Genomic DNA, 18,940 nt, shown 5'->3' on the forward strand with positions numbered 1-18,940 from the left:
CCTCCCCTCTTTACAATATGACTGTGCGTAAGGAGACCTGCTAGAGGCAAGAAGCAAAGTGACACAGCTGGACCATCTCCCAAAGATCCAGATGTCCTGACTGCTGTGGGTTAAACAACCCCAGCTCTTATGTTAGCAGCTAACTTTATTGAGGAGGTACGGTTAAGTTGGACATAGTAGTTTGTGCACACCCATGCTTTCAGCCCTAGGAGACTGAGACAGGAGGATTGCTATGAATTCAAAACCAGACTGGGCTATAGAACAAATACCAGGCCAAGCCGGGCTGTGTGAAACCCTGACTCAAAAAACAAGAGCAACATCTTCTCATGTCATGGGTATCCAGACATGACATTTATTGCAAGTAAGCAAGCAAACAAACAAAAAACGCTTCAGAAAAGGTACATTTAACAGATTTTAATTAAGCCAACAATATCTGGTGAATTAGGGTTGTCCACAAAACACAAATGTGATTGGGAAAACTGCCTGCAGCCTAGTCGGGTAGCATTCACGCAGAGAAAACGTGGACGAGGTGAGGGGCTGCTTAATTGCTCACACTTCTGTGTTTGCTTGATTTGAGTGGGCTGGCGCCTGCAAATGACCTGGGCCCAGGCCTGTGAAACTCAGATCTTTACTACGTTCAGATATTTAAGTGATAAACCAAGGCTCAGATCATTATGAGGGCTAGTGTATACGGGCATTCCCAAGGCCAAAAGTAGTTAGGCACATTGTTGGGGTTCAACAGTTCTTAATGGCTCAAGGTCCTGCAGTGGTCAGGATGCTCAAATTCAGCTCGAAGAACAACCGCTGTGTTAACCTGGCCAAGGCTGGAGCTCTGATTCCACACCTACATCTTTGGCTCAGGAATCCAACGCAGGTCGGGAAGTCGCTATCATAACCAATGCAGGTGCTGACAGGGCCCCCATACGACCAAAACAGCTGCCCAGACTTTCGCACACAGCATTCGAGCCAATGACCATGGGAAAAGCACGAGGCGCTGAACCCAGACAGCAGGCGAGCCCCTTTAGTCTGGCAAACACGACGGGCACAATGTAGTTGAGTGCGGGCAGACATTTAAAAGGGAAAATTATGCAGAACATGGGCTTCTAACTACTCCTGAAGGGCTTCCCTGTCTTCCTGCCCCTGCCTGGCTAGGCTAACAATGTTATACTTGTGGCCTCTCCCGTCTCTGTGCGACCCAGCCAGGCCATAGTCAGTTCAGGCTTCTCTAGCAGCACAGGCTGGCGGGTTAGAGACAAACAGACTGCCCTTCTCAGTTCTGGATACCGGAAGGAAGTATCCCGTCAAGTTGCCGGCATAGTTAGTACAGAATGAGGACCCACTTCCTGGTCCACCCAGAGGTGCCTGTTCACTGTGTCCTCGTGTGACAGAAGGAGTGGGGGAGTTCTCTTAGATCTCTTTTGTTCTTATTTATTTTTAATTCTTTTTTTTTTTTAAAGACAGGGTCTCACTTTTTAGCACGGACTAGCTTTGAACTTTTGACCTCTGGCTTCAGCCTCCGGAGTGCTGGGATTACAGACCTGCACTGTAATAAACACAGAGTGCCCTTGGGACTCTTTAGTAACAGCAATGATCTTTGTCACGAGGGCCTTACACTCATGACCATAATGATACTTCCCAAGTGTCACTTCCAGCCACCCCACACTATACTTTCAATGTGACCCGCCCCCAAAACTTCATAGTTAAAAACTTTATTCCTCCAAGATGTTGATAGTGTTTGAAAGTGGGATAGAGGTGAGGTCATGACAGAAGTATTAAATGAGGCCAAGAGGGAGGGGATTAGGTCATAGAATGTTCCCTGAGCCTATGGAGGTAGATGCAGTCATAAGGGGATCACGAGGGGAGCAATAGATGAGGCCCTAAGACTGGGTGAGATGAGGTTATACGGGGAGTTACATGAAGTCATGGGGTAGAGGTTACATCAACTCTTGGGGTGAAGGTGGGATGAGGCCACGAGATTGGGTTAGATGATGTCATAAAGTATGTAAGGTGAGGTCATAGGATGGATTAGATGAGGTCATCGGGAAGGTTGTATGAAGTCATAATGTAGGTAAGATGAAGTCATAAGTGACCATTAGATGAGATAAAGCGAGCATTAGTTGAAGTCATAAGTGGGCCTTAGATGAGGTCATAAGTGGGCCTTAGATGAGGTCATAAGTGGGCATTAGATGAGGTCATAAGTGGGCCTTAGATGAGGTCATAAGTGGGCCTTAGATGAGGTCATAAGTGGGCATTAGATGAGGTCATAAGTGGGCATTAGATGAGGTCATAAGTGGGCATTAGATGAGGTCATAAGTGGGCATTAGATGAGGTCATAAGTGGGCATTAGATGAGGTCATAAGTGGGCATTAGATGAGGTTATAAGTGGGCATTAGATGAGGTCATAAGTGGGCATTAGATGAGGTTATAAGTGGGCATTAGATGAGGTCATAAGTGGGCATTAGATGAGGTCATAAGTGGGCATTAGATGAAGTCATAAGTGGGCATTAGATGAGGTTATAAGTGGGCATTAGATGAGGTCATAAGTGGGCATTAGATGAGGTCATACATGGGCATTAGATGAGGTCATAAGTAGGCATTAGATGAGGTTATAAGTGGGCATTAGATGAGGTCATAAGTGGGCATTAGATGAAGTCATAAGTGGGCATTAGATGAGCTCATAAGTGGGCATTAGTTGAAGTCATAAGTGGGCATTAGATGAGGTCATAAGTGGATATTAGATAAAGTCATTAAGTGGGCATTAATAAGTTCACAGTAAGGCTCTCCATGAGGGAGTTACTGGCTTTGTGAGAAGCACAGAGATCTAAGCAGTATACCTGCTGCCTTTTCCCTATGTGATACCTCCTGCCTCACCATGGATACATCAAGATGGTCCTCACCAGATGCCAACATCTCGGCACAGGAGTTTTCCAGCCTCTAGTGCAGTAAGAAATACATATGTCTTCTTTAATTCACCAGTGATAACTCACTGTAGTAACACAAAAAAGAACAGACTCCATCCTGCTGTGGATTCGGCTACATGTATCAAAAAGTTCTACTGTGCGTGGGTCACTTTTGAAGTGTCATGAAATCAAGGTGCCTTAAGTTGAGTGATCTAAGTTAGGAACCCTCTGTGTCATTAGTATCACTCACTTTACTCTAAAGCACTTTAACGTGAAGAAAAAGTGAAAAAAAAAATCAATGGAAAACCCTATCAAACAGAACCACTGTTAACTTCCTAAACACGTCCTTTCAAAAACTGTTCGATTTGCCTTGAGACCAAATCACGTCTGCACAATGACCTCATCTTAATGGTCTTCTTTCTTCTTTTATCACTTGGCCTCCCTTCCCTCAACCCTCCCCCAATCACTCCACTGAAGTAACCCAACACATACTCTTCCATATTTTTCTCATATATATTTTCCGTGTGCTTTATATAGCCTTTACATACAGTGGATTGGAATCATTTGCAAAAATAGAATTCCGTCACAAAACATTGGCTTTCCTCCCTCCTTCACCACATCTTGTTTCTCAGCCTCCAACAAGCCTTAAAACCCATCCAAACTGAAGGAAAACTTTTCATCCTCATTTTAATGACTGTGGTACTCCATGATAGATAGGACCCCGACTAACTGATGCAGACCTTCTATTATTGGCATGGATTCATTCTGCTGTTGGTTGTCTAAAGAGACACCTCAAAAAGCAATGGCTAGCATTGTTATATACAGCTGTTACATACTTGCCACACAAAACCAGAGGACAGGCTTATGTGTCTGATGGGGAGGTCTGAACGCATCCCTGAACCTGTTCAGACAGGTTTCCCATGAATCCATCCCATACGAACATCTCCATGTGCTTACACAGGCACCTGTAGCTTCAGTGGTTTGAGTTTAAGGTTTGGTTTTTTTTTCACAGTAGGCATTCAGTAGACAGCATACTTTGCATTCTGAAGTTAGTGGTCTATCCACCCCCCGCCCCCTTTATGGTCCATGCAGGAGCAGCGGCTCCCAGATGGCCACATCACTGCATGGAGAAACAGACTATTCGCTACAGTGCTGTGTTTGTTGTTCAGTGGATCAGTTTTCCATCCCTGTGACAAAAACAGCTAAGACAGAAAACTTAGTGCCTCGGTTTGCTTTCTACGGCTGTGATAAAGACTATGATGAAAAGCAATGTGGGGGGGAACGGGTTCGTTTGGATTCCTGGTATAGTCCATTATTAGAAGTTAAGGCAGGGGGCTGGGGATTTAGCTCAGTGGTAGAGCGCTTACCTAGGAAGCGCAAGGCCCTGGGTTCGGTCCCCAGCTCCGAAAAAAAGAACCAAAAAAAAAAAAAAGAAGTTAAGGCAGGAACATGAGACAAGATCCTAGAGACAGGAGCAGAAATTACAGAGAAATGCTGCCTGCTGGCTTGCTCCTCGCGCCTTGTTCAGTCCGCTTTTTAAATACCACCTAAGACAATTTGCCCAGTGGTGTCACTACTCCTTGTGGGCTGGACTCTTCCACATCAGTCAGCTTGTCTACAGACAGTCTGTCCAGTGGAGTTACTTTCTCAATTCAAGTCGCTCTTCCGAGATAACTAGCTTTTGCCAAGTGGACAAAAACAAATGCATAAACAAAACAACAGCAACAGCAACAACAACAAAACTAGCCAGCACACTCATCGACCAGAGAAACGGCCCAGCAGTTAAGAGACCTTAATCTTAGAGGTTCAGTTTCCAGCAATTATGTGGTGGCTCATAGCTACCCGTAAGTCTGGTTTCAGGGATCTCATGCCCTCTTCTGGCTTCCACAGGTACCAAGAACACACAGGGCATTCCCCACATATTTAGGCAAACATTTGCACATAAAATATAGATACATTTTAAGAAGAAAATTGTTTTGGCTGTTGGTTTGAGAAGGTTTGGCTGTGCTGAGTTGACTCTTGTGTTTCTGGGCCTGAGGTGAGGTGGTGCATCTTGGCAGAAGAGCCTAGGAAAGTGATTCACGCCATAGCAGCCAGGAGAGGGGAGAAGGGAGGAGAGGAGGGGGAGGAGAGACAAGGCAGGGACCCAGCAATTTACTTCCTCTAACCAGGCCCTCTTCCTGGTTAATCTATCTCCTCCCAGTAATGTCAAAATATGACTCCATAAATCTGCCACCCATTGATGAAGTCAGAGCCCTCAGGACCTGACCACTTCCCCAAGCCCTGCCTCTGAAAGTTGTGTCAGGAAGCAGGCTTTAAACATGAGCCTTTGGAAAGAACAATAAACAATTCAAACCCAAGCCATAAGATGATGTTTGGTTGGTTAGATGTACATAGTATTTAGGATGCATGTTTTATTTGCTGTACTTTTGACTTTGAACGAGTATTTTACGATATAATCTACAGTATAGGCTGAACAGCATGTATGTCATATGTGTGTGTCATCCATGTGGCTACGTCTGGCATAGATGCATCCTGTGTGATAAGATTATTCTGAGTGAGATAGATTATTCTGGTGACCATTAATTCTGATCACTGAAATGTCTGGTTTTTTTTCCTCCTCCTGGGCCTGTGGTTTGATTACATTCCCCTGTCTTCTGAAATCCAGACACTTTTGAACATTTCATGTTCAACCATAACATCATGCTCACCACAGTCAAAGCTCTTGCCCACGCTGGGCTCCTTTCCCCGCTACATGCAGTCAGTCAGGTGATGTGGTTTCTCAGTCAGTGAAATGTAAATAGAAGTGGTAGATACCATATTCTTCCTGTTACCTCAAAGAACAGTGGTTTTCAAGTAATGAGACTCTTGTCTATGTAGTCCATGAGGAAGAATTATTTATACAGAGCAAAGCTGCTAATAGCCAGGTCTGGACATGGACACACACACACACACACACACACACACACACACACACACACACACACACAGAGTGCACATATGTATGCATGCAGGTAAAACGTACACATAAAAATAAATCTATCTGGGTTGGGGATTTAGCTCAGTGGTAGAGCGCTTGCCTAGCAACCGCAAGGCCCTGGGTTTGGTCCCCAGCTCCGGGAAAAAAAAAATCTATCTTTAAAAAAAAAAAAACAACATAAAATTACAAAATTTCCCCAAGGGTTGGGAGATGGACCAATCAGTGAATGTCCCTTCCTTGTAAGCATGAAGCGAGCACAAAGACCTGAATTCAACCCCCAGACTTTGTAAAAAAAAAGACTGATGGAACTGAGCAGGCAGATCCCTGGGGTGTGCTCACCAGCCAGCCTAGCCCACTTGATGAACTTTAGGCCAGGAAGAGACTGTGATGGTTTATATATGGTTGGCCTAGGCAGTGCACTGTTGGGAGGTGTGGCCTTGTTGGAGTAGGTGTGGCCTTGTGAGTGTGGTCTTCAATACCCTTGTCCTACCTGCCTGGGAGTCAGTATTCTGCTAGCAGCCTCCAGATGAAGATGTAGGACTCTCAGCTCCTCCTGCACCATGCCTGCCTGGATGCTGCCATGTTCCTGTCTTGATGATAATGGACTGAACCTCTGAATCTGTAAGCCAGCCCTGATTAAATGTTTTTTTTTAAAGATTTATTTATGTATTTCATGTATGAGTACACTGTAGCTGTCTTCACACACCAGAAGAGGGCATCGGATCCCATTACAAATGGTTGTGAGCCACTATGTGGTTGCTGGGAATTGAACTTAGGACCTTGGGAAGAGCAGTCAGTGCTCTTAACCACTGAGCTATCTCTCCAGCCCCCAATGTTCTTTTAAAGAGTTGCTTTGGTCGTGGTGACTGTTCACAGCAGTAAAACCCTAACTAAAACAGATACCCTGGCTCAAGAGCGGGTGGATTGAATCTGAGGAATAATAACAGATTTGTCCTCTGGGCTCCACATCTATATGCACAGAAGAACACAGACTTAACAAACACATGCGCATCTTGTCCCAGATAAAGAAACCATTAAGTAGTTTTATTTTGGTTTGTTCCTGTTTTGAAACAATGTCTCATTATGTAGCCTAGTGAGATCCACCTGCCTCTGTCTCCCGGATGCTAGAACTACAGAAGTACTCCATGGTTCCTAGCCCCACCGAGTAATCTGAACAGTAAAAGTTTAATAGACAGAAAGAGTTTAATAAAATAAATTACCAACCACAATCAGGTTTGCAACAAAAAGAGAAAACAATGAGTGAAAAGTCTCTGAGGAAAGAGAGATACGATCAAGAATTCATGTAGGAAAAAACAACAGCTTACGATGCAGGTCACTGCCAGCTTGCTCACCTTGAGAGCCCAAGGCCTCAGGTGTAAACCAGCAAGAGCAAAACAACCACAGGAGTGGCCCAGTTAAAGAGAGCTTGCCAAAAGCTAGAGGCCGGTAATCCTAAAGCATTCCAACAATTTCATGAAGGAGGAAAAAAGACCATTCCCCCAGGAACATCTGCCTGGACTCTTTTGGTTTGAGTAAAGGGAACTCAGTGAAAACTGGTCCCAGCAAAATTTCAGTCTTTGCCTCAAAAAACTGGAAAGTTGGCTGAGCTGTGGCTTGAGATCCAGATGTACCTGCAGTGTGATCAGAACTGGCTTTTCCCTCTTGGCCTGGCTCTGCTCTCAGGCAGCTCCTGAATGCATTTGCCAGAACTCCTGTGCAGAAGTTCCAGGAAGGCTCTTAGAACATGGCAGTGTTGTTTAAGTCTGGGGTTTTTTTGTTTGTTTGTTTTTTGTTTGTGTTTGTCACTGTGATAAATACGTGAGAAAACTTGAAGTGATTCTCATTCTTCCTAATGCTGCTACCCTACTCTTCCTAATGAACTATCCTCATGCTGTGGTGACACCCACCCCATCATAAAATTATTTTGTTGCTTCTTCTTAACTCTAATTTTGCTACTGCAACAAATCAGAATGTAAATATCTGGGTTTTTTGGTTTGTTTGTGGGGTTTTGTTTTTTGGGTTTTTTTTTTTTTTTTTTTTTGGATCTTCTTAGGCAACTCCTGTGAACGGGTCGTTTGACCCTCTGAAGGAGTCTCGACCCAAAGGTTGAGAACCACTGACTTCAAGGAAGCCAGTTTTATTTCAGTCATTTTAGCCCACAATCATTTGGTTTGATTGCGTCTATATCATAGACAGAGTCACATGAATCATGGCGGAGAGTGGGTGGTAGGTCAAAGCTAATCGTCTTATGATGGGCAGGAAGCAGAGAGACAGGAAGTTGCCAACATGAGGAATAGTTCCCTAACATGCCACCAACGGCCCACTTCCTCCACCTAGCTCTCACCTCTTAAAAGTTTTCATTGCCTGAAATAGAGCCTCCAGCTAAGGACCCAGCCGACAACATGGGTGCTTTTGGAGGACATGTAATATTTAACCATAACAACACACATACCACGGCTGCAGCTCATGCCTACACCGGGCTCCCTGCCCCGCCTGTAGGCAGGGCCGCCTTGTGATGATTTTGGACTCTTGCCATTTCTCCCTCATGGAACCCTTCCTCCATAAGAAACATGTTTTGAACTTATATTTTTCTATTTATTTCTTATTACATTTATTTACCTGTGTGTTGGGAAGAGGACACACATAGAGAGTCTAGAGGACAGCTTTTGAAAGTCTGTTCTCTTCTAGTGTGGAATTGAACTCTAGGAGTTCAAGCTTCCAGACTTGCTGATGATGGCCTTTTGGCCAATGAGATAGCTCTGAAGGGGTTGGGGATTTAGCTCAATGGTAGAGCGCTTGCCTAGGAAGTGCAAGGCCCTGGGTTCGGTCCCCAGCTCCTGAAAAAAGGGGAAAAAAAAAAAGAGATAGCTCTGGGGGTGGAGGTCTGGGTCATCCAGACTTGTCTCCAGGAAACAAAGTGGATATATTCACAGGTCACAGACAGAGGAGAGGCATATCATACTGTATGAGGCCATGTGAAAAAACGACACCAGGGCATTCAAAAGGCAAAAGACAAGAGGAAAGGACAGGTTTATACCAGCACTTTTATTATGGTTTCCTCATGAAAGAAAACTGGGGTTGGTGGATGATTTAGGATAGCTTGGCTTGAACAATTTCATCAAGTTCTAAACTAGGGGAGAGGTGGTGCTCTGTCTAAGTGTGCCCATAAAGCTCACATGCTGGAAACTCAATATACAACGTCAGGAAGGCCTCATAGGAACCAGTTAGGTGGTGAGCGCCATGCTCTACGTGACAGGGTAAGTACCATGATTGCCTGACTGTGTTGCCACTGAGAGAATTTTCCATAAGAGATGGCCTCTTGAGACCCCATATGAACAACAATGCCAACCAACCAGAGCTTCCAGGGACTAAGCCACTACCTAAAGACTATACATGGACTGACCCTGGGCTCCCACCTCATAGGTAGCAATGAATAGCCTAGTAAGAGCACCAGTGGAAGGGGAAGCCCTTGGTCCTGCCAAGACTGAACCCCCAGTGAACGTGATTGTTGGGGGGAGGGCGGTAATGGGGGGAGGATGGAGAGGGGAAGCCTATAGAGAAGGGGAGGGGAGAGGCCGGGGGGGGGGGGGGATGTTGGCCCAGAAACTGGGAAAGGGAATAACAATCGAAATGTAAATAAGAAATACCCAAGTTGGGGCTGGGGATTTAGCTCAGTGGTAGAGTGCTTACCTAGGAAGCGCAAGGCCCTGGGTTCGGTCCCCAGCTCCGAAAAAAAGAACCAAAAAAAAAAAAAAAAAAAGAAATACCCAAGTTAATAAAGATGAGAGAGAGAGAGAGAGAGAGAGAGAGAGAGAGAGAGAGAGCGCCTCTTCTTGCTCTTTCTCTCAGATTCTAGTCATGGAGACGGTGCTGATGAAGAGCCCGTACCACCACTGGTTCCTTAGTCTTGGACTTTGCAACCATGAGCCAAATAAATTTCTATTGTTTCTAAATCAACCCAGGCTGCGGCTCTCTGTTAGAACAACACAATAACAGGCCAAAACAGGTGTTCCCTCAGCCTCTTGTTCCTAGTTCTCAGCGGTCATTAAGGCCGAGTCCTAGAGCTTACTCGGGTATTGGGGCGGGCTGGAAGAGGCATGGTTCTGATTGGTCAATTTGTATATCTCTGGGATGCCTCTAGCTAAACCCGCCCAACCTCTCGAGAATCGGCTAGCTCTTGGAGAGTTAAACGCTTCTGCCAGAAAGAATTATTTTAAGATGCTAAAATAGGGGTTGGAGAGATTGTTTGGCAGTAAAGAGCACTGGCTGCTCTTGAGGAAGTCCTGAGTTTCGTTCCCAGCAACCACGTGGTGACTCACAACCATCTGTAATGGGACCCGATGCCCTCTTCTGGCATGCAGGTGTACATGCAGATAGAGTACTCAAAAAATAAATAAATTTTTTAAAAAGATGCTAAAATACCTAAATATATAAGAAAAACTAATCATATATAATACAATATATAACAAATGATCTATGTGGTGGTGGTGGTGGTGGTGGTGGTGGTGGTGGTGGTGGTGGTGGTGGTGGTGGTGGTGGTGGTGGTGGTGGGTGTGGTGGTGTGTGTATGCATCTGGAGGTCAGAGGCAGACATTGGTGGTTTTCTTCAGTCACTTTCCACCTTAGCTTTTGTGACTGTCTCTCAAAGGACCTGGAGCTCCCTGATACAGATAAACTGGCTGAGGAAAGGTCTAGGAATCAGCCTGTCAGGACCCACTCCCCTTCCTAGCACTTGGGTTACAGAACGGTCGCTGTCCCCAGCTGTTTCCAGCTTTTCCACGAGTGCTGGAAATCCAAACTCAGGCCTTCAAGCATTTACCTATTGAGCCTCCCCCTTAGCCCTGCCTCACAAGATCTATTTTTATGACTGTGTCGGTATGAAGATAAATATAATCTTTGACTGCAAGAGCTTTTCCTTGAATCTTAAGACAACATCTTCTGAGCCCCGAACAGTCTTATGGCTTAAGATACCATATCTACTGATCCTCCTGAGGCAGAGCTGCCTGTGGGGGGCAGTTTGCTTCACCTGGTTTGGGATCACATGCTCACTGTGAGCCTAAGGAATCCTGTGACCTAACAAAGAAAAACCAAGAGTTTTTCATCAAAGGTGTGTGTGTGTTTGTGTTTCCAACAGTCAGAGTACATTCTGAGGAATGCTTCCTTAGGGGATTTCTCACGCGTAGACACCAGCGCACACTCACAAAAAGACAGATGGTCAAGGCCCACTGTAAAACCCATGGAGGAGCTGCTGCTGGCACACTACTGCACAGCAGACATTTTTTATACAGGAAGAAATAAACGTGGGCTGAAAAGATGGCTCCGTTGTTAAAGTACTTCCTGTACAACAATGAGAACCAGAGTTCAGACCCTAACATCCATATAAAAGCCGGGCAGGACACATCGGGCAGTGGTGGCACACACCTTTAATCCCAGCCCTCAGGAGGCAGAGGCAGTCGGATCTCTGTGAGTTTGTGGCCAACCTGGACTACAGAGTGAGTTCCAGGATAGAAAGATAGCCAGGGCTATACAGTGAAACCCTTTCTGGAAAATACACACATGCACACATGCACACACACAGAGACAGACAGACAAACAGACAGACAGACAGACAGACAGACAGACACACACACACACACACACACACACACACACACACACACACACACACACACACAAGCTGGGCCTGGGAGATCAGGTCCCAGCACTGGAAAAGTGGACACAGCTTACTATCGCTAACTGAGAAGCTCTTTGCAATTGATACCTACTGGGGAAAATCACTTTTCTTTAACGGAGTATCACTGCTCTTTCAACCACGCTCTAGGTTAGGCTCCATTCCCAGAAGTAGTCTGGCCAACAAAAGACTCTATATGTCTTTGGGTCGGGGCGGCGGGCGGAGTGGTTGTTGGGTTGGTTTTTGTGCACTTTTTTTTTATTTGACTTCTTTTTGTTGTTGTTTGTTTTTTGAAACAGGGTCTCTCTGTGTAGCTCTAGCTGTCCTGGAACTTGCTCTGTAGACCAGGCTGGCCTCGAACTCAGAGACTCATCTGCCTCTGCCTCCTGAGTGCTTGGATTAAAGGAGTGTGCCACCACTGCTGCCCTGCTGTTGCTTTCTTTATATTTCCCTTCTCTTTCTTTCTTTCTTTCTTTCTTCCTCCCTTTCTTTCTTTCTTTCTTTCTTTCTTTCTTTCTTTCTTTCTCCTTCCTTCCTTTCTTCCTTTGTTTTGTTTTTATTTTGATTTTTACTTGCTTTGTTTAGCATTGAGAGAGAGAAGGAGAGAGAGAGGGAGACAGAGGGGGAGACAGAGAGAGAGAGAGAGAGAGAGAGAGAGAGAGAGAGAGAGCATGAAATTGGTTGGGTAAGAAGGTGGGGAGGATCCAGGAGAAGTTGAGGAGGGGAAAGAATATGATCGAAATATTTTGTAAAAATAGTAAAAGATCTAGGCAGGCCAGTAGGAACCTGTAATGCCAACACTGGGGAAGTGGAGATAGAAGAAGCCTAGGGCTTGCTTCCCGGACACTCTAGCCAACGTAGCAAGCTCTAGTTTCAATGAGAGACCTTGCCTCAAAAGCAAAGGGGAAAGCCAGTGAGACGTGTTTGCCGCACAAGCTGTCCACCTCATTTCTATGCCTAAAACCCATGTAAGCATTGAACTCTACAAAGTTGTCCTCTGATCTCCATGTGTGCCAGGGCACCCATGTGCTCACACATGTAATAGCAACAAAATAAAGCAGGCATCAATAGAGAAAGATTCCCAACAGCTACCTCTGGCTACTACACACACACACACACACACACACACACACACACACACACACCCAGGCACACACAAGGACCACCCCTCCCGCCCACCCCACCACTCCCACATACAAAAAGGTAAACTGTAACAATATTTTAAAGGGGCCACAGGACAGTGAGATAACTCATTGTGGGACCTGCTGCCAATCTTGGTAGCTTAAGTTCAATTCCCAGGACCCACATAGAAGGAGGTTACCAACTTCCACAAATTGTCTTCTTACATCCACACATATTTGGTAGCGTAAATACACACACGCACGCACACGCATGCACACGCACAGACACAGAGTTTTAAAACATTAGAGGGCTAGGTAAAAGGATTGCTGTGAGCTTGAGGTCAGTCTGGCCTACATAATCCCTGACTACAGATAAGAGCCTCTCTCAAATAAAGAGACAAGGAAGTATAACCTAGAAAACACTTAGACCGAAAAGATAGCCCATCATGTTCACATATAATGCAATGAATGAATGTTACAGTATTCACGATTGGCAACACAGTAAGTTTGTTTCTACCAGTGTGACCCTGTGTGACTAGACAACAGGTATTTTCCCATAGGATTTCCAGTCAAAATTTTTTAAATTTGCTTTTTTTTTTGTTTTTTGTTTTTTGTTTTTTTTTTTTTTTTGGTTCTTTTTTTTTTTTTTTTTTTTTTTTGGTTCTTTTTTTCGGAGCTGGGGACCGAACCCAGGGCCTTGCGCTTCCTAGGTAAGCGCTCTACCACTGAGCTAAATCCCCAGCCCCTGTTTTTTGTTTTTTTGACACAGGGTTTCTCTGTGTAGCCCTGGGTGTCCTGAAACGCACTCCGTAGACCAGTCTGGCCTTGAACTCACAGAGATCCAACTACCTCTGCCTTCTAAGTGCAAGAATTAAAGCTATATGCCACCACTTCCGGTCATAATCTTATGAGGGTGTTCATAATTGTGGCCGCCTGAAAGTCATTCTGCATGTCACTAACTGCAGTACAGAGAAGAGTTTTGGGCAGGCAGACCACAGGTGACCACAGATGGCTTGGGACAGATGAAGCTGAGAAGGGTGCTCTGGTGTTCTCAGTCTCTGGGTGACCAGGGTGTATAAAACCTGCCCACCAAACACCAAACCTATCAACACCCGGGTCTTGGTTTCTTTCCCGTCTAGAGCTGTGAGAGTAAATACAATGCTGTGTTCACAAGACAGCTGGTCTGCGATATTCCAAAGTAGATGCACTAAGAGACCGGGGTGACAGCTGAGCATGTGTACACATGGGAGCCAAACCGTCTACCAGAATAGCTGATGTACGATATATACACACGTATAATATTTTCCAGAAAACAGGGGTTGGGGATTTAGCTCAGTGGTAGAGCGCTTGCCTAGCAAGCACAAGACCCTGGGTTCAGTCCCCAGCTCCGAAAAAAAAAAAAGAAAAGAAAAAAATATTTTCCAGAAAACAGGAAAGGACAAGAAGGAAAACAAGAGCTGGAAGATCAGAGCAGTGAAGCAGAAAGAGGGTGGAATGGGTGAGAGAGGGAAGAAATGAGGAGGAGAGGCAATAGAGAAGGGGAGAGGCCTTCCTCACGGACCATGATAGCTCTAGGCAGTGTCCACAGTGCAGTGACTACCCTGGGTGCATGCAGCCTGCTCCTTCATAAGGTAAACATGGGCATGTTAGCCAATGTAAGCAAAGGGTGAATCTCTCCATCTTCCAGCCAGGGACCCGGGTTAACCTGGTTAGCCTTGGCATTTCCTTGTTGACAGGTCCAGTCTGGCATTGTCGGGTAGGTATCAAAACTGGCTGAAGATTGTTTCTGTAATGCGATAGAGAGAAGGCTTTCTCTCTACCTCTCCAGCAGGAACAAGGATGAGTCGTGGCTGGTGCCTGGCTTATAGCAGTGGGAGGGAAAAGCCTGGGGCCAAAGCCAGAGCATGAACTGGATGTGCAGCTGTCAGTCTGGAGCTTTTCCCATTGCTGGATTTCCTTCTCAGGCAAGCCAGTCCAAGGCAAGTCTGATTACTTTTAGCCCCCAGCATCCTAACAGACAACTAATAAGTCTCCTTCCAGCCTAAGTTGCTTCTGGGGAGTGTTCTTGGGTCTTTTCTCCAGTGTGTGGGTGCTGGAGAGATTCCTGACTCTGGGCCCAGGATCAGAGCAAGCCACCTCCAGACACAGGGAGTCCAGGTGTGTTTGTTATTTTCTGTACTCATATCTACACCCTTTATGCTTACAGGGACACCCCCATATTCCTTATACACACACTTCTATGCACACACAACTGATTCCTGCAACTCTCTGAATACCCACACTTCTGTCCGACTCCACCACAAAGTCAGAGTTCCCACAACCTCTCTTCAGTTCTTGTTCTGTACTTGGCACACCTCACAGGACTCTAGAAACGAGAGTGGCTTAGTCTAGTGTTTGTTACTATACTAGAATACCACAGAATGGATGATTTACAAAGAAGAGAAATTTATTTCTCATGGTTCAGGAGTCTGGGAAGTCCAATATTAAGAGGACTTCTTGCTGGGTCATAACAGAGAGGATAGCAACAGATGCACAGAAAGGTAGCAACGGGGTAAAGGCAAGAAAAAAAATGCCAACGTAGCTGACCTCGCTTTTCTAATTATTCACTCTCCAGGCGTGCACCCTACTCCAGGGGATAATGACCTTATTCCGTCATCTCTTCAAGGACTAATCCCCTGTATTGTCATTGTAACAATTAAATTTCAATTCGAGTTTTGGAGGAGACATTCAAACTATATCATGGCCGTTAGATTATTATAAACCAGTCGAATGGGAGAGATGTGTAGGGCAAAGTCTTGGGACAGAAATGTAGAATTCCTATGCCCGTTCTGTGGATGTCACCTATCAGTTTTGTCAATGAGTTCACCAACCTGTAAGCTCTCTGGACCTGCAATTTAAGGATTTTTTTTAACATTTTTAAATTTTTTATCTTATTGTTTTTGAGATTATAATATAACATTCCTTTTCCCTTGCCTCCTTCTAAACCCTTCCATGCTCTCTACCTTGCTCTCTTTAAAATTCATGGCCTCTCCTTTCTTTTTTTTTTTTTTTTTTTGGTTCTTTTTTTCGGAGCTGGGGACCGAACCCAGGGCCTTGCGCTTCCTAGGTAAGCGCTCTACCACTGAGCTAAACCCCCAGCCCCAGCCTCTCCTTTCATTAATTGTTATTATATGCATACAAGTATACTTATATACATATATTCCTAAATATAACCTGCTCAGTCTGGATCATGTTACGTGTGTGTGTGTGTGTGTGTGTGTGTGTGTGTTTAGGGATGACCATTTGCTATCAGACAGCCAGTTGGTGTGCTCTTCCCTGGGGAAGATAATTTCAGCATCCCTTAGGTGCTGGTAATCTTTTTGTATAGCTGAGGTCTACTCAAGTTAAGGATCTTTGAGGCAGTTTCCTGGCATGGGACTGAATGAATACATCATTGGCCCTTGGTGAATAATTCAGCATCCAGCCTCTCTCCTTTCCTTGAGAGCTTTGGCTCTCTTTAGTGTTGAATAGTCCAGTTCACTCCAGAACAACTCTCTCGTAAAGTTGTCTACAAGTCTACCTGCTACTTATCTAACTAGCCTACAAAAGACACTAGTGTCTGAAATCCCCAGGGCTTTAAGAGTTGTGCCCCGAGAACAAAGACCAGATACTTAGCTTTAAGTGTGTTTGTTTTGCTTTGTTTAATTCAATCTCACCATTCGGTCTCACTCCACAGTGCTGTGTCAAAGTTTCTCTACTTCGAAGAGTAAGCGTGTCTCCTATAGAAACTGGGAGAGTGGTGCACACCTGAAACCCCAGCATGGGAGATGTGGAGGCAGAGGGTCAGAAGTTTGAAGGTAAGGAAAGAAAGATGGTTATGACGTACAGAACGTCGAAAGAGCCTGTTGGGATGGAGCATGCTTCCAGCTGCTAGTTGGAGTGCGAGCTTGAGGTCCCTTCTGACGGTAGACATTTGGAACAGAGGGTTGCATGGTATCCAGAGATTCAGGGTGCATAACAATAAGTCCTAGACTGCTAGTTTTTTAACATTTCCTTCCTCTGCTTTGTTAATCAGCCCATGCCATGAAGGCTCTGTTCCTTCTCAATCTTCAATTTCAATAGAAGTTCCCTATAAAGCAATTTTGTTGTTTTTATGGTCGTTGTGCTGGGCATCAAACCTAAGGTGTCACACATGGGAGAAACGGATTGCTTCATGCCGATGACCAGCACTGCACGAAGCACCCCATCTTATGAAAGTCATGAGTATGACATTTGCCTGTTTGCCCAACCCCTGGACACTTTGACTATCACACTCTTTCCCACAGGCAATTAGGAATTAGCCAAGAGAGTGAGGTTGTGAGGTCGAGCTCCTATCAATAGAATGAGACACAGTCACCACCCTTGTTAAAAACAAAGTGGACTCCCACCCTTGAGCGCTTTCTCACCCAATTTGGGTCGTGACACACCCTCTTTGCAATAGGAAAATTTCTTGCCATTTACTTTGAATTTGTTTGTGTTCCTTTGTGGGACACCAAGAATATTCTTTTCCAACACACAGTAAACAAATGCTCAACCATTTGAGCTACACTCCCCAAGTTACCACATCAGATTTTTTCTCTTTTCTTTCCCTTAAAAACAGCAACAAAAACAAACAAACTAACAAACAAAAACAAACACCAGGCATTTATGGGCATAAATTTTTCTCAACCTACTTTAATAAGGGTTCAACCTCCCCTCTAGCCCACCACCCAACAGAGGCAATGGGGAGAAAAGGTTATTAGGATATGGGGGAAGTTGCCCTGTTCAGACATAGTTCTTTGGGGCGATTCCAATCTTCACTGTTCTCAGTCCAGTCCCCTTGGCGGACACTACACATGAACCAGCAACTGCAGTTCCATCCAGAAGAAACCCCAAGGCTTGCCAACCTGCCTGAGTCTGAGGAAGCAGCAAGAATCTCACGAGAAGTTCTTTGGCAAGTTTCTCTATGAAGTCACCACAAGCAATGCTCAACAACGCAATGTAAGGGGAACCAATACATGGTGCTGTCGGAGCAAAGTGAAATGCTGTGAACCTCTAAATAGTTAATCCACTTTGAGCTCCCTCCTGGAAGATGGTCAAGTCTCTAGCCATCCTCCAGAGCTCTCTGGATCACAAATGAAAGACACACACACACACACACACACACACACACACACACACGTGGGTGTCAGCTTAATTTTTAATATGCCTAACTAGCTCAATGGCTGGGCACTTCTCAACCTCCCTGCAGCGAGCGCACACTCCACTCCAGTATTCCTGAATTAATATTTGCTAACTCTATATTTTATCTCTGCTGCCCCAGACCCAGTCAGGGGCTTGGCCCCTGTGGCCACTTACCTGATTCTTCCATGTAGGCAGGCCTTTTAGTCTGATCTTTCTGCTTTCCCACCATGGCGATTCTGTTGGGTTTTCTTCTCCCTCACCCCTTGCCTGAATGATCCAAAAGTCCTGTCTCTGTCTCCCTGCCCAACCATTTGCTGTATGATTCTTTATTACCAATCAAAGCCAGCTGGGGGCAGGGACCCTCAGTGTCTGGGAGAACAGCTTCTGGGAGCCAAATTAAGACAAAGCATTAGAAACAATTCCCAACACCAACCCTCAAGCTCCCGCTGTCTGTGGGGCCATGTTTATACCCTTCTACACAACACACGTCCTTTCACATGTCCAAGATAGCAAACATCCTTTTACCTGTGTGTGCTTCAGCAAAACATTCTCTCACCTGTCTGCCCCAGCAAAGCGTCATTTGACATAACCGGTTTTCAAAGAAGAAACCAGAAGTTTCCACTCAGGCTCTCATCACGCAGTCCAGACTAATGTTGAATACAAGTCTCCCGAGTGCATGGATCTGGGCAAGTGCCATTACACTTGACATGACAACGGAATTTCTGTTGTTTCCGTTGGACCTGACCAAAAGGTCACTTGTTTATTAAAATAGTTATATTCAATGGAGATTTCAAACGTATACATCAAATTTTAATAAAAGTAAATTGTTCACAGAGCTTTGTTACGGTGTGCATCTTTTTTTTTTTTTTTTTTTTTTTCGGAGCTGGGGACCGAACCCAGGACCTTGCGCTTGCTAGGCAAGCGCTCTACCACTGAGCTAAATCCCCAACCCCTACGGTTTGCATCTTTAATGTACACCAAAGGCCACGTGTTTTGGGATGAAGCTCCACTGCTGGTACTGATACAGAGGAATCTGGGGTCCCCTCTCGGGGTCTTACTGGGGCCTTATCTTGGTCTCATTAATAAA

At 45.1% G+C, this 18,940-nt stretch overlaps 1 long non-coding RNA gene across 1 annotated transcript; it reads left to right on the forward strand.

Annotated features, from left to right (window-relative positions):
- Nucleotides 1–6,376: 6,376 nt before the first annotated feature.
- LOC148002845 (uncharacterized) lies at nt 6,377–18,688 on the forward strand. The gene is made up of 3 exons (XR_015631564.1): nt 6,377–6,501; nt 16,388–16,508; nt 17,500–18,688. It is a non-coding gene; the product is annotated as an uncharacterized LOC148002845 (long non-coding RNA).
- The last annotated feature ends 252 nt before the right edge of the window (nt 18,689–18,940 follow it).

This window comes from Rattus norvegicus, chromosome 10 (assembly GCF_021556685.1).
Source record: "Rattus norvegicus strain SHRSP/BbbUtx chromosome 10, alternate assembly SHRSP_T2T, whole genome shotgun sequence".
Classification (NCBI taxonomy): Eukaryota; Metazoa; Chordata; class Mammalia; order Rodentia; family Muridae; genus Rattus; species Rattus norvegicus.